The sequence below is a fragment of the Ambystoma mexicanum genome, chromosome 9, assembly GCF_040938575.1.
Source record: "Ambystoma mexicanum isolate Mex_15411 chromosome 9, UKY_AmexF1_1, whole genome shotgun sequence".
NCBI classification, from domain to species: Eukaryota; Metazoa; Chordata; class Amphibia; order Caudata; family Ambystomatidae; genus Ambystoma; species Ambystoma mexicanum.
The window spans coordinates 127702026-127714685 of NC_090931.1; the positions used below are offsets into that span (position 1 = coordinate 127702026).

General features: G+C 47.3%; 1 long non-coding RNA gene across 1 annotated transcript in view; it reads right to left on the bottom strand.

Moving 5' to 3' along the window:
* Window positions 1-1030: 1030 nt before the first annotated feature.
* LOC138487730 (uncharacterized) overlaps window positions 1031-12660 on the bottom strand; it is a 187402-nt gene continuing 175772 nt past the window's right edge. Inside the window, exon 3 of the long non-coding RNA XR_011274531.1 lies at window positions 1031-1241. This is a non-coding gene — a long non-coding RNA (uncharacterized lncRNA). The remainder of the gene's footprint in view (window positions 1242-12660) is intronic.

A 12660-nucleotide genomic window follows, 5' to 3' on the forward strand; every position in this document is an offset into this window, starting at 1 on the left:
ATGCAGGTCTGGCAGATCTGGGTCAGGACAAACTGTGCCCAGGCAGGATTGCTGCAGAAGCCACTGGGGCACACCCCTCTAATCACAGGTCCAGTGGCTCACTGGATGTGCAAAGCAGACAACGAGAAACACTAATGAGATTTGCATTCATGCTATGTTGTCAATGAGTGCTGCTGGCTGCACTTACCCATTCCCAGCCAGCTGGACCTAGCCCCCATACCCTTTCTGTTGCTACAGTACTGGGTATCAGCTGCACAGACTGCCCCGCCTCTGAACCCAACCATTCTGACATTCTTCACCAATGGACTGCCAACCTGTTAGTGATGGCGGCTTCATGATTTTTCTTGCATCTCTGTTATTTCTTCATCTTACTATCTAGGTTCAGCTCACTATCAGGCGAGATCTAGATTCCGGGTTTGAAAAAAACCTGTGGCACATTCAGCTGTTTTTTCAGGTGCAAAACAGATATCTGCTCTTGACACTGCCTCTTTGTTCATTGGCCAAGGGGTTGCATGGATAGGTTTAGGGGTAGCAGAGGGGGAGCAAGGGGTAGCAGCTGCTACCCCTGGCTACCCTCAAAAGATGTCCCTGGGAGTGTGGGGGTAAAAAAAGAGTCTGAAAATCACAGCAGAGGATTGGAAGGTGGCGGGCAGGCTCGGACTGGCATAGAGGGCAATAGGACAATGCCAAAGGTGCAGGCAAAACATGCTAATGTGGGCTCGTTTTTTGTCAAAGTGGGCCAATTTTATGGGTTACTTCACTGTGCAACTAGTAGGTTTGACGCGCATTACTGATGAAATATTCTTTAAAACGTGCAATTTGCAACACATTCCCTCTTCGGTACAACTCGACCTGTCTGTCACAATAGGAATGCATTGCCATTTGTGACTGTCGCCCACTATTTGAGTGGTGCCTGAGCCAATGGTGTGCCCCAGTCCGACCCTGGTGGCATGCAGCAGAACAGCACAAATGGCATTAAATGCAAGGTGCGAGTTAATACATTACTGGATCTTACTCAGAACCTACCTTCAGGGATGTCATTTGGGGGGTCGCAACTGCAACCCATGTGGTCTCCCTTGCTACCCCTAAAAAAGGGGGGGTTACATTATTTTTTTTAAAACAGCAGCTCCTGGGATGTTGCCAGTGCCAATGGGCTCTTTGTTTCTGGAGTGGCTGGCTTTCTTGTTCAGGCCTCTGAAAAAACAGGGGGCATCACAATTGTAACACTTTGAGCAGTGACTCTAAATAAGAGAGAAGAGGAATAATAAATAATTTGTCTTTCTGGAATTATATACAGTAATTGCTAGACTCATTAAGGGTTTATTTCAGGCATACATCAAAGGGTGAGTCACTGATTTGGTCTGTTCTTAAACACCTCAAATTCACAATGCAGACAAAAACTTCCAAAACGCATTTAGAGTAGAATAAGCATCCATTATGGACTATGTATTTTGCATTTTGCAAGTTGCAGTTATAGCATGTTTTTTTCTGCCATTGTCTCTGTTATGATCATCACAAGACATTCCATCTCGGTGTCCTCGGTCACTTGACAAATTCCTTGTGCCTAAAAGCGTGTGTACGGTATAGAAATGTTTGACCATAGGATGTAAAGTGGCCCTTGATTTCATTGTGCCACAATTAATGCTTTGTTGTAAAGTGTCTATCTTTCCTATCTCCCTGGCATGCTGTTCAGGATGTTTGTTTGCATGCATGAGGTAACAAATGCCCAGAGTAAAGAATGCCGTGTGAGTGCGCACTTTCCCTGCGCTACTCTAAATTCTTTAATACACAGTTATGAACCCTCTCAATTGTATGTATTTTGCCAACATCTGAAGCCTGAAAAGTAGATCCAAGCAGGCTTGACATGTGGCCAACTTTGCACCAGACCTGCAGATGAACTGGCCTGCTGTTAAATTTGTTACCAGTTTAATGGTATCCACTACAATGTGCAATTTGCTTTCTGACTTTGAGAACATTCAGACATGTAATTGCTCATTTTACTATAGCCAGTAAGATAGCTATAGCCAGTAAGATAGCTCAGTGGGTTGAATGCTCGCTGCTGCAATGTGTGTGTGATCTGCAGGTTGCGGGTTCGAATCCTGGCATGGCCAACCTCAGCCTTTCAGCGCTCTGAGGTCGAAATATGAGTACCAACACAGGTTGGGTGATATGTATGTATATTTGGTCTATATAATGCGCTTAAGCGTGAGAGTTATATAATAACACATCATAATCATTTGGCCTTGGGCGTCTGCTTGCATTCACAGTAATTTGGTTATATTGGCCTATACACACTGATATTAACGATGCACATGGTGATCCATTCTTGTATGAAATGTATATCACATTACAGTGATATCGTAACCATATTTCTCGTAGTATACTTAGGAAAAATACTATGTGATGCCACTTCCTGTTTTGTCATGGGTAAAAGGTTGTGTTCCATCGTTTCCTATGATATCACTTCAGGGTGGGGTCAAATGGCATTGCTTCCTGTGATGTCATTAGAGGTCAAGGGTCATGTGATGTCACTTCTGCTCCCCGTGGCATTTTGGTGAAATGATGTCCCTGTCTACCATACCCCTCACTGTATTCATGTGTAGGCCAAGAGCTATTGTCCACCCTGGGTGGCACGCGGAGCGCTGGACGATACAATGGTACAACTGATATGGGAATGCACCATGGGAGCTAAATTCGGGGAAATGGCGAGTGGACCTGGAGCATACATTGGAAACCAATGTCCAACTAGTTGTGAGACTTGTAGTTCAGGGTACGCTCCCAAGCTTTCAAGAGCCATGACATGATTCGACAATGTTGTCATAGTCTGAGCTAAACGCAGAATAGCCCTCCGATAGAAGAGAAGCACCCCACTTGGGCCTCATCACGACTTGGGCGGTAACCCTTAAAATTGGCGGTAGCGCTCATAGCGCCGATTTTAAGGGTCCGTCAGATCACGACTCCTAATACCACCGGCGGATTAACAGCTGGCGCAAGGACAGCCGGCTGTACAAGCGCCGGCCATAACAGCGCCAGGAACCCTTAGCGCTAAAACATCATCGATCAGGAGTCCGGCATAAGAGCTATTAGCGCCATGAAAGCGGCGGATAATCCGCTGAAAATACCTCCAGCAAAAAGTTGGAGGTAACAGTACACAAGCCACAGCAATGTGGGCCCAGGTGTAAGCAATGCAATCCAGAGTCCTACAAAGGACCCACCCATGCACAACACCCCCTCCTCAACACCATGCTGCCATTTGGAACCGGGAGCCTTGATGTCGACTACTACCTGCTGCGCCTGGAGCTACAGAGGCCAGTCAACCAGGCCAGGGCCCTGGGAGTGCAGGGGGCAGTGGGGATGAGGAGAAGGAGGAGGAGAGCAGCAGCAGCAAGGCGCCGAGCCATCCCCAGGGTCAGGCCAACACCCTGGGCCCTAACTGATGGTCAGTTGGTGACAGAATATCCGCTGGACAGGGCAACCATCACCCAGTTGCTGGACACAATCCGGGGGACATATGCAGCCGCATATCCAGCAGCACGGCAGTACCTCCCCTAGTGAATCTCGTGTCTGTGCTACTATCACTTGGGACTGGCAGCGACCACCATACCGTTGCCATGATGCATGGAATGGTCCAGTCCACATTCAGTGCCATGCTGGTACCAGTGCTTGATGCACTGTTGAATCATGTGAACGAACACATTGCATTGCCAGCCACACAGGCACAGGTGCACCAGCTGAAGGGTCAATCCCATGCCATTGCCCAAGTACTGAATGTAATAGAAGCCCTGGACTGCACACATGTGGCACTTGTGCCACCCCAGGCACAAGAGGCTGCCTACTGAAACCGGAAATAGTACCATTCCCTCAATGTGCAGGTGACATGTGGCCCTGACCTCACCTTCAGCCACTGCTGTGCCCGCTACCCAGGACCACCCACGACTCCATGCTCCTACACAACAGTACCCTGCCAGCGTACATGGAAAGGCACCAAGGGCAAAACACATGTCTACTGGGTGAGTACAAATGTATACCACAAAGCATGTCAATCCACAACTGATGTTGCCTGACACCGAATCCATCATTCCCAAAAGTCAGTAGCATCACAGCAGCATACACATACAAGCAGAAAGCACGATGAACCTTGGACATGTCCAACACAGCAGAACACACCCATGCAGGATGTAAGTCATGTAGCGGCACCGTGACATATGGAATACCCACCACAACAAAGCCTCCAGTGTGAGTAGCACCATGTTTCCCAACACTGACACACTCCAGACATCCCACCCTGGCCACCCGACAGCAAAGAAATACCAAACCATCACCTGGCACATCCACGAATGCTCCACACATAAGTAGGCCGAGTGATGACAATGCACATCCCACAAACACTGTCCCCAAAATGGCCATGGGAATGCATTGAGAACAGTACAGAATAGTGAAGAGCAGCAAATGCAACTGTAGGCCAATGGATTAGCAAGGACACATGAGGCAGCCACTTCTGTCAAGCAGAAGTAGATGGAAGGGCCCCCTCATCCTGCGACATGTGAATGAGTACTGTTACATATCGAAACATGGCCGTACCAAGTGGAGACTACCCCATTGATTCAATCGTGCCCATAGGACAGCGCACTCCACAATGTCATAGGCCAAATGAGAAATATGGCAAAATCACACTGATGACAAGGCTCTGTACACCCACTGGACTTACCTTGTCCCCATACCGGCTTTCTCTCCCCTACAGATGAATCTGGATATCCCCAGTACGCGTGGCTCATTACCCCTGTGCGTCACCCACACACGGCTGCGTAGCGGGCATACAACCTTGGCCATGCCCGTACACGGATCTGCGTGGAGAGGGCATTTGGACTTTTGAAGGCACGCTCCCGGTGCTTCAACCGCACAGGAGGTGCTATGATGTATGGTCCAGAAGAGGTGGTGAAATTTCACTGACATGTGCCATGCTGCACAACATCTGCTGTTGCAGATATGTGCCACTGCCCCCTGATGCTCATGTGCAGCCACCTGAGGATGGCAGTGAGGATGATGAAGGTCCAGAAGGTGTAGCACATGCACAAAGGGTGGTCCTGAGGGAAGGGAGGTTGGCCAGACAGGGATTGATTGACGGATTCTTTTCAAAATGGGTAATAGGTAAATACAGAATATGTCACTTCTACATTGAATTGCATTTGTAACAATCACCACTGTCCATGCATTGTGATTTTTGTAGTGTGTTTTATTTTTCCCTCAAACAATCCCCCCTCCCCCCAGTGAACACCCAACAATCTCCCCTCCCCCAGTGAACACCCAAAACTGTGCTGTTGCCTAATCAGGCCAACACCAATGATGCCATGCACCCCTATGATGGGCGCGGGCGCTTCCCTCTCCTGGGACCCTCCGGTGTGTGTGCCCTCAGGTGGCGCAAGGACCGGCGCCTTGGAGATGGGTCCAGTGAACCCTCTGTTGGTGTTGTTGAGGTCGAGGGCACGGAAGCACTGCCCATCATGTGTTGGCGCATGAGGGCATTGGCCTCACGTTGTTGCTCTGCTAGGGCAGACACAGCCTCCGTTAATTCACGGACCCTCTGGCCAAAGCCTGTGAGGGCAGCAGTGCATTGTTGCAAGACATGGCGCGTGCGTGCATTGTCCCGGGCAATGTACTTGCAACCATGCCGGATTGAGTTGCTCACAGCCTTGATATGGCAGCTCTGGACTTTGGCCATTGCTTCAACACGGGCCTGTTTGGCTTCAATTATGTCCAGGCGGCCCATTACTGCTGCCCCAGTGACAAGGCCCTCTCCTGGCGCGTCAGGTGGTGGACCACGAATTGTGCGCTGTTGGGGGGGGGGGCTGCATGGTGACATGTCACCAGACCGGACTGGGCTGCTTGGCTCGCAACGATGGCCCTCAGGGCTCCCATATGACGGGGTGTCGACATCGGGCTGGGGTGTGCTGCAGTGGGGCACAGCCACATGCCGACTCCCTGCCTGCTGTCTGCCAGTGCTTGGCCTTCCATGGGCTGTGGATGCCCCTTCCCCATCACTGCTGCTGTGGGTGTGTGCTGCGGTGGCATAATGCCCACGTGAAGGTGTCACTCCCACATCCGGCTGCGAATCTGGCCTCCCTCCCTCAGCGTCAGGGCTATGGATGTAGGATTCCGGTGAGCTGCCGGTAGCCCCCCTGCGGCCATGTGGCTGCCGCTGCTGTCTGGCGGGGCTGAGTTGGGGTGAGGAGGGTGTCCACGGTGTTCTCTCCCGTGGGTGCGGCCTCGGGGGGGGGTGCTGGTGGAGGCATGGTGTTGTGGGCGCATTGCTGGTGTGGCCTCATCATCATCATCAACGGCCTCTTGGGATCGACGTGTGCCTGTGGGGCACATAGGAGGTGGTTACATTTGTGTGATGCAGGTCATGCCAACAAGTGTGAATGAAGACAGTGACAATGACGCATTCAACTTGCATTCTGTTCAGTCAACATGTGGGGCTTGTTGTGGATGTGCATGGAGGGACACAGCATGGGTAAGCGTGGTTGGGGTGGACTGCGCTCAGGCTTTTGTGGTTGTGTTGATGCACAGTACCCCACTACGTAGCTGTCATATGGCTATGGGAGTCTATCCCCTGCCCCTGTCATTCATGCACTGCACGTACAGGGTCGTCTAGGCAGCACTGACGTTCTAGGGATGTGGTCCTCACTTACGGGTGTATGCAGTGCCTCAGACACATGTCTTCACTCTCATTCAGATGCATGTATTCGGGGATGGGACTCACCTGCCGTTGGATCAATGCCAGTCCCTGCCTCCACTCCACCGATGCCCTCAATGGTCCCAACATCAATGAGGCCCGACAGTTTCTCCTCCCATGGTGTGAGGTCGCGGGGGGTGGGCCTCCTCCTGTGGCCCTGCTTGCACTCCTGTGCTGGGACAGGATGCCTCTCACCCGAACCCGCGGCCAACTGCACTGACCCTTTGTGGCACACTTCTCCAGATTTGCCCTCTGCGCAGTGCGCTTGTTTTGCGCTGCTGCAGCTCGTGGTGGTGAGTCAGCGCCTCATCCACAAGGACCTCAAGTTTTTGGTCGCTAAACTTAGGTTTTCGGACCCTATCCATGGCAGAATTGCCCCTGGTGCGCTCCTGACTCATTACTGCCTTCGGATGGAGTGGATGGCTTCCAGTGCCTGAGATATCCGACGGATTGTGATTTCCAAAATGGCCACCGCTTTATTTCCCGTTCCGGCGGTGACGCGTTTCCCGTGCGCTATGAGCGCGACCTGGCGGTAGCGCACGGTGCGCCGGATTTAAGGGTTCGCACTAATCGCGCTTACGCCTTGGACCGGGGCGGGTGCACGATTAGTCGTGATCTGGCGGATTATCCGCCGGGTGCCTTGGCTTTAGCGCTATTTAGGTCCGGCGGATAATCCGCCACATTTACCGCCCAAGTCGTGATGAGGCCCACGGGTTGGGTAGCAGACATGGAGGCCTCTATAGAGCATTAGTGGACCCACAACAAGCTCGTGTAGACATCAGGGAGGACGTCCATAGGTAGATAGTGACGAGGGCCAGTGTCCTCAGATCTGGAGGGTGAAGAAGGCCCAGATGCCGGAACACGGAGGGGGAGACTGGTGAACAGTGAAATGGAAGATGATGGAGGCAAGTTACATGAGAGAGATAGTGCTATGATGTACGAGAGCCAGTGACATAGATCTGTGGTAGGGGGTGGGGCAGTGTTGGGAAGCTGTGTGAGCGATGGATTTCTGGTGAGGACGTTTGGGAGGAGATTTGGGTTGGGTGATGTGCTTACTCTTTATTGTTACATTTGTAGAATTGTGCTCCATAATATTTCCACTGAATACCAAAATGCATAAATCATTATCTAAAATAAAAGTACATGCAGATTTGGTGTAATGTGTAGAATGTTTGCAAAACCTTTTCTAGAAAGCGCTGTAACCATCGCTGTGAGTTACGCTGTAGCTATCATCCTAGGGTGAGTACTGCCATTACAGAAAGTGCAGTTGCAACTTTAAATGAACTGGGATTTGTGGTGTATCTATTGTGGGAGGCTCATGTGGGTGCTGCTGAACTCCTTTGCACCTGTGAACCCGGCTTTCCCTCTCTGTGATGGTCTGAGTGCCAGCATGCTGGGATTAGTGTGCTTGTTAAGTCTTCATCTATGCAAGGGTCCTATGGCTTTTCTCTGTGGGCCACCTTGAAATGGGTCTTGTATATGAGACTGCACGCGCCCTCCCAGGCATGCACGGGAGCACAGCCATCTTCTTCCTGTGTCTCCACCAGTGTCCTTGTCTTCACTGGCCACCTTGGGGATAGAAGCTGCAGTGCACATTACTACTCACCAGATACCTTCATGGATGCATTGAAATCTCCTACAGAAGAGTGGGGTACTTCAATCACACTTAACAATTGCTATCTTCAAAGGCAGATGCGAACATTTCAGAAAAATCTACTTTTCAGAGTAAAGAAAAGCTTGTCCGTCTACATACCACTTTTTAAAAGTCTACTTGTCTCGCCAAGTTGCAACCTTAAATGTTTACCACTGTATGTACGCACGCACCCACGCAACCTTCATTATTTACCACGGGATGAGTATACACACACACACACACAAACCTTCAGCAATGTCCTATATGCTAGCAATGTAGGGAAAACTACAAACACAGGGCTTGACCTACTGCCATCCCCGGCCTTAGCCCCGGGTGCAGGAGACCTGTGTATGGCCGAAACCGAATATACACATTTTGAGCATATCCTCTGCACAGTAAACCTGGGCACATAGTACAAAGGACAGGCCATAGCTTTTACCTAAGCTTGTGCCCAGTGGGTGCTACACCTGGACAGGCATGGCATGAACAACATGGCCCCTGAAGGCCCCCAGACCCAGGCTGTAACTGCTGCATATGTGTATGGGTTGCCCTTGGGTTGCACATCCTGATATGGTTGGGACACACATTTAGATGGAGGTTGCCTATTGGAAATGACTGGGGCCTTTGCAAGAGTAGTGGATAAGCTGGGCATGGGAAGAAGTCTGGGTAACTCAGTGTAGCTACTCGAAGTTGAGGCACTGACTGATTATATAATTCCCTGAGGAATGTCTATGTAATGAATTTAGACTCAGAAGCCCATTGCACTGTAACATGAAAACTACTCTATTTAGAATCTGCGCAAGAGTTAATCTTGCTACAATTCCAAGATGCTTGCTGTAAATTGGAGGACAAATTAGACAGAACTGTTCAAAGGTTCCTTTGTTAGTTAGGGCTAGCATGGGGGATTTTTTTTTTTTTTTGTATTTAATCAGTAAAAGATTTTTACAAAATAGATGTTTGCGTTTGTTTGCGAATAGTTCTTATGAGGCTACTTGGGATACCGCTCTCAATTTCATTCTTGAGAAGGTCAAGGTCAAGGGGGATTTATTTTATTTCAGCAGCCAACCAAGGTGGTGCATTGCCACGGTCTCATTATATATACTAGAGAACATTTAATTTTAATGTTTTACAATTTATTCAATTTTTAATAAAAAAATATATAAAATGAAAATAAAATGTTACAACTATACTTAAGAAACTTTAGTTTAAGGAACAACGGGGTTGCAATATAAAGCCAAATACTCCTGAACTTAGCCAGTTATGGTTAGCTTTGCAACCAAGCTTCCCTGCATGCCCTGCCCATGTTCTAACGTATGACATTACAAATTACATTGCTGGTGATTTCACTGATGACATCACCTACTACATCATTAATGACATCTATGTTGTTATAATCATATCACCAATGGTATTGCCAATGATATCAATAGTTTCACCTTCAAAAGAATGAATGAATATGTGATGCACAAGGTCACACTTAAAACAGGGGAAGATACTAAACTGAAGGGACAAACCCCCAGAAGTTGTGTATGTTGTGCCCAAATCCCAGTTTGAGGACTGCGTAGATACTTAAATTAGGCGTTGTAGGGTTAAGCAAAACTGTGGATTGAGCAGTGATAGTTGACCCCCCCAAACCTGCCTGCATTACATGAAGTGTGACTAAGGAGTTCCCCTGGTTCATTGAGAAAAAAGCGCATTTCGGTTTTATAAGGGCCCTCCCATCTGGTACATATGCAGTTAAGAAAGAAGTGACCGCTCTTGTCATGAGGTTGGGGGATGGCCACAATTGATTGTTTAGTTGCTACCCATTTTCATTCAAGTGTTTAATGGGGCTTGTTAAACAGTCCAAGGGGTTGTGTATAGGGTTAGAAGTAAATGTCTTCTAATCAGGTTACGTGCATGTGCCAGATGCTCATGGACTCCATTGTATCCCGTGCCCTAAGCATGTAGCTTATGGTAATGCGTGGCATTATAGCTGCACCCCTCTCAGGGTTTGGGTTGGGTATAGGGTTGGAAGTAAATGTATTCTAATGGGATTTACTAAACATGCCAGATATTTGTGGACTCTAATGCTCTTAGGGTTAGGGTTGAGTATAGGGTTAGAAATAAATGTCCTCCTATTTTGATTAATGCATGTACTAGATGTGTGTGGACCTCATTACCTCCCATAAATATTAGCATTTATTTTATGGCAATGAGTGTATTATAGCTGAAATTCTCTTAGGGTTGGGTAAGGGTTAGAAGTAAATGTCTCCTTATGGGGAATTATTATATATGCTAGATGTTTGTGAACTTCATTGCTTCCCATAACCCTTATCATGCAGTTTATGGTAATGAGTGGTATTATAGATGCAATTCTCTCAGGATTAGGATTATGGCTGGGTATAGTGTTAGAGGTAAATGTCTTTATGGAGTCTACTGCATGTTCTAGGTGTTCATGGACTCAATTGCCTCCTATAAACATTAGCATGCAGTGTGTGGTAATTAGTGGTATTATATCTGAAATTCACCCAGGGTTATGATTAGGGGCTGGATATAGAGTTAGAAGTAAATGTCTTCTAATGGGATTTACTACACATGCCAGATATATGTGGAGTCTATTGCCTCCCATAATCATTAGCATGTAGTTTACAATAATGAGTGGCATTATAGCTGAAATGCTCTCAGGGTTAGGGTTAGGGTTGAGTATAGGGTTAGAAGTAAATGTCTTCCTATGGGGATTACTATATGTTGAGGTTTACACCACATGGCATATCGCCATGAACTCTATTTCCTCCAATAACCATTAGAAATGTAGTCTATGGTAATTAGTAGTAATGTAGCTGCAATCCTATTATGTATAGGGTTAGAAGTAAATGTCTTCTTATGGGCTTCACTACATGTGCCAGTTATGCGTGTACACCATTTTCACCACTGTTTCCCATAACCCTTAGCATATAGCGTATGCTAAGGAGCGGTATTATAGCTGCAAACCTCTCAGGGTTTCTAAAACATCGCTCATCTCCATGAGCTTGCTCTCCTCATGTGCGTTTGCTCACAGGCTACGGCAGAGGCTGCAAGAGAGGCCCCCACAAGCACACAAGTAGAGTCTCCAAATGGCCCCTTTTCCATGAACTTTGAATTCATAGATGCTTGTTTGGTTGAACATTGGATGCAATGGTATCCAGTCTTTGCATCGAAATAATTTGCATCAAATCATTATCCATCAAAATGTATTCATTGAAATGCTTTTCCATCAAAAATCATATTCATTGAATTAATTTCGATGGATTTTTAGGGTTAGAGTTAGGGTTAGCGTTGGGGTTAGAGTTAGAGTAAGGGTTAGGGTTAGGGTTAGAGTTAGAGTTAGTGTTGGGTTAGGGTTAGAGTTAGGGTTAGAGTTACGGTTAGAGTTAGAGTTAGGGTTAGGGCTAGAGTTAGAGTTAGGGTTAGGGCTAGGGTTAGAGTTAGGGTTTGGATTACTGTTAGGCTTAGAGTTAGGGTTGGGTTAGGTTTAGGGGGGGTGCCCTTGGGGGTTGGGTGGGGCTACGGGGGGATCCCCCCAATAAACAATAAACACTACAAATTAGAGGAAGCTGGCCAGTGCTGAAATACTTTAACGATTTCAGCACTGGACAGCTCCCTGTAATGTTTTAACGTTAGGCATGTTTCATCAAATTTCCATGCAAATAATGTAAAATGTTTATATAACGAAACCCTATTCGATAAAAGGGTTTCAATGCATAAGCACTTTGCACTTTATGTATGGGAATTCGATGAATGATTTTTCGATGGATATGATTTGATGCAAGTAATCCTCGATGCAATAAATTTGATGCAAAGACTAGTAACCGGATGCAATGTAGCCATTTGAGAGAGAGAGAGAGAGAGAGAGAGAGAGAGAGAGAGAGAGAAAAATAGAGAGAGAGAAAAAGAGAGAGAGAGAGAGAGTGATTGACAGTAGTAAAGTGAGTTAGTGACATGGGATCTATCTGCAGCAGATCAAACTGATATACAACAGTGCACACCAAACTACATATCAAAAAGACACAAATTCAACAATTGTATTGGTGCACGGGAAGATTTCCAGCCCTGACACGAAGGCTTTACTAAAGATATACAATGTTGTCCAATCTATCGACACTCCCATCCTCTGCACACCTTTTAACTGATAAACCAGCGGGATATTTAAATGAATAAACAGAATTGTGAAAAATTCAAAAGAGAAACACTGAAAGTAATTCCTTTTCTCTCTTCCAGTATTCTTTATTTCATAATGTTCAGATGTCAACCAAAGATGCTCAACGCATTTTGG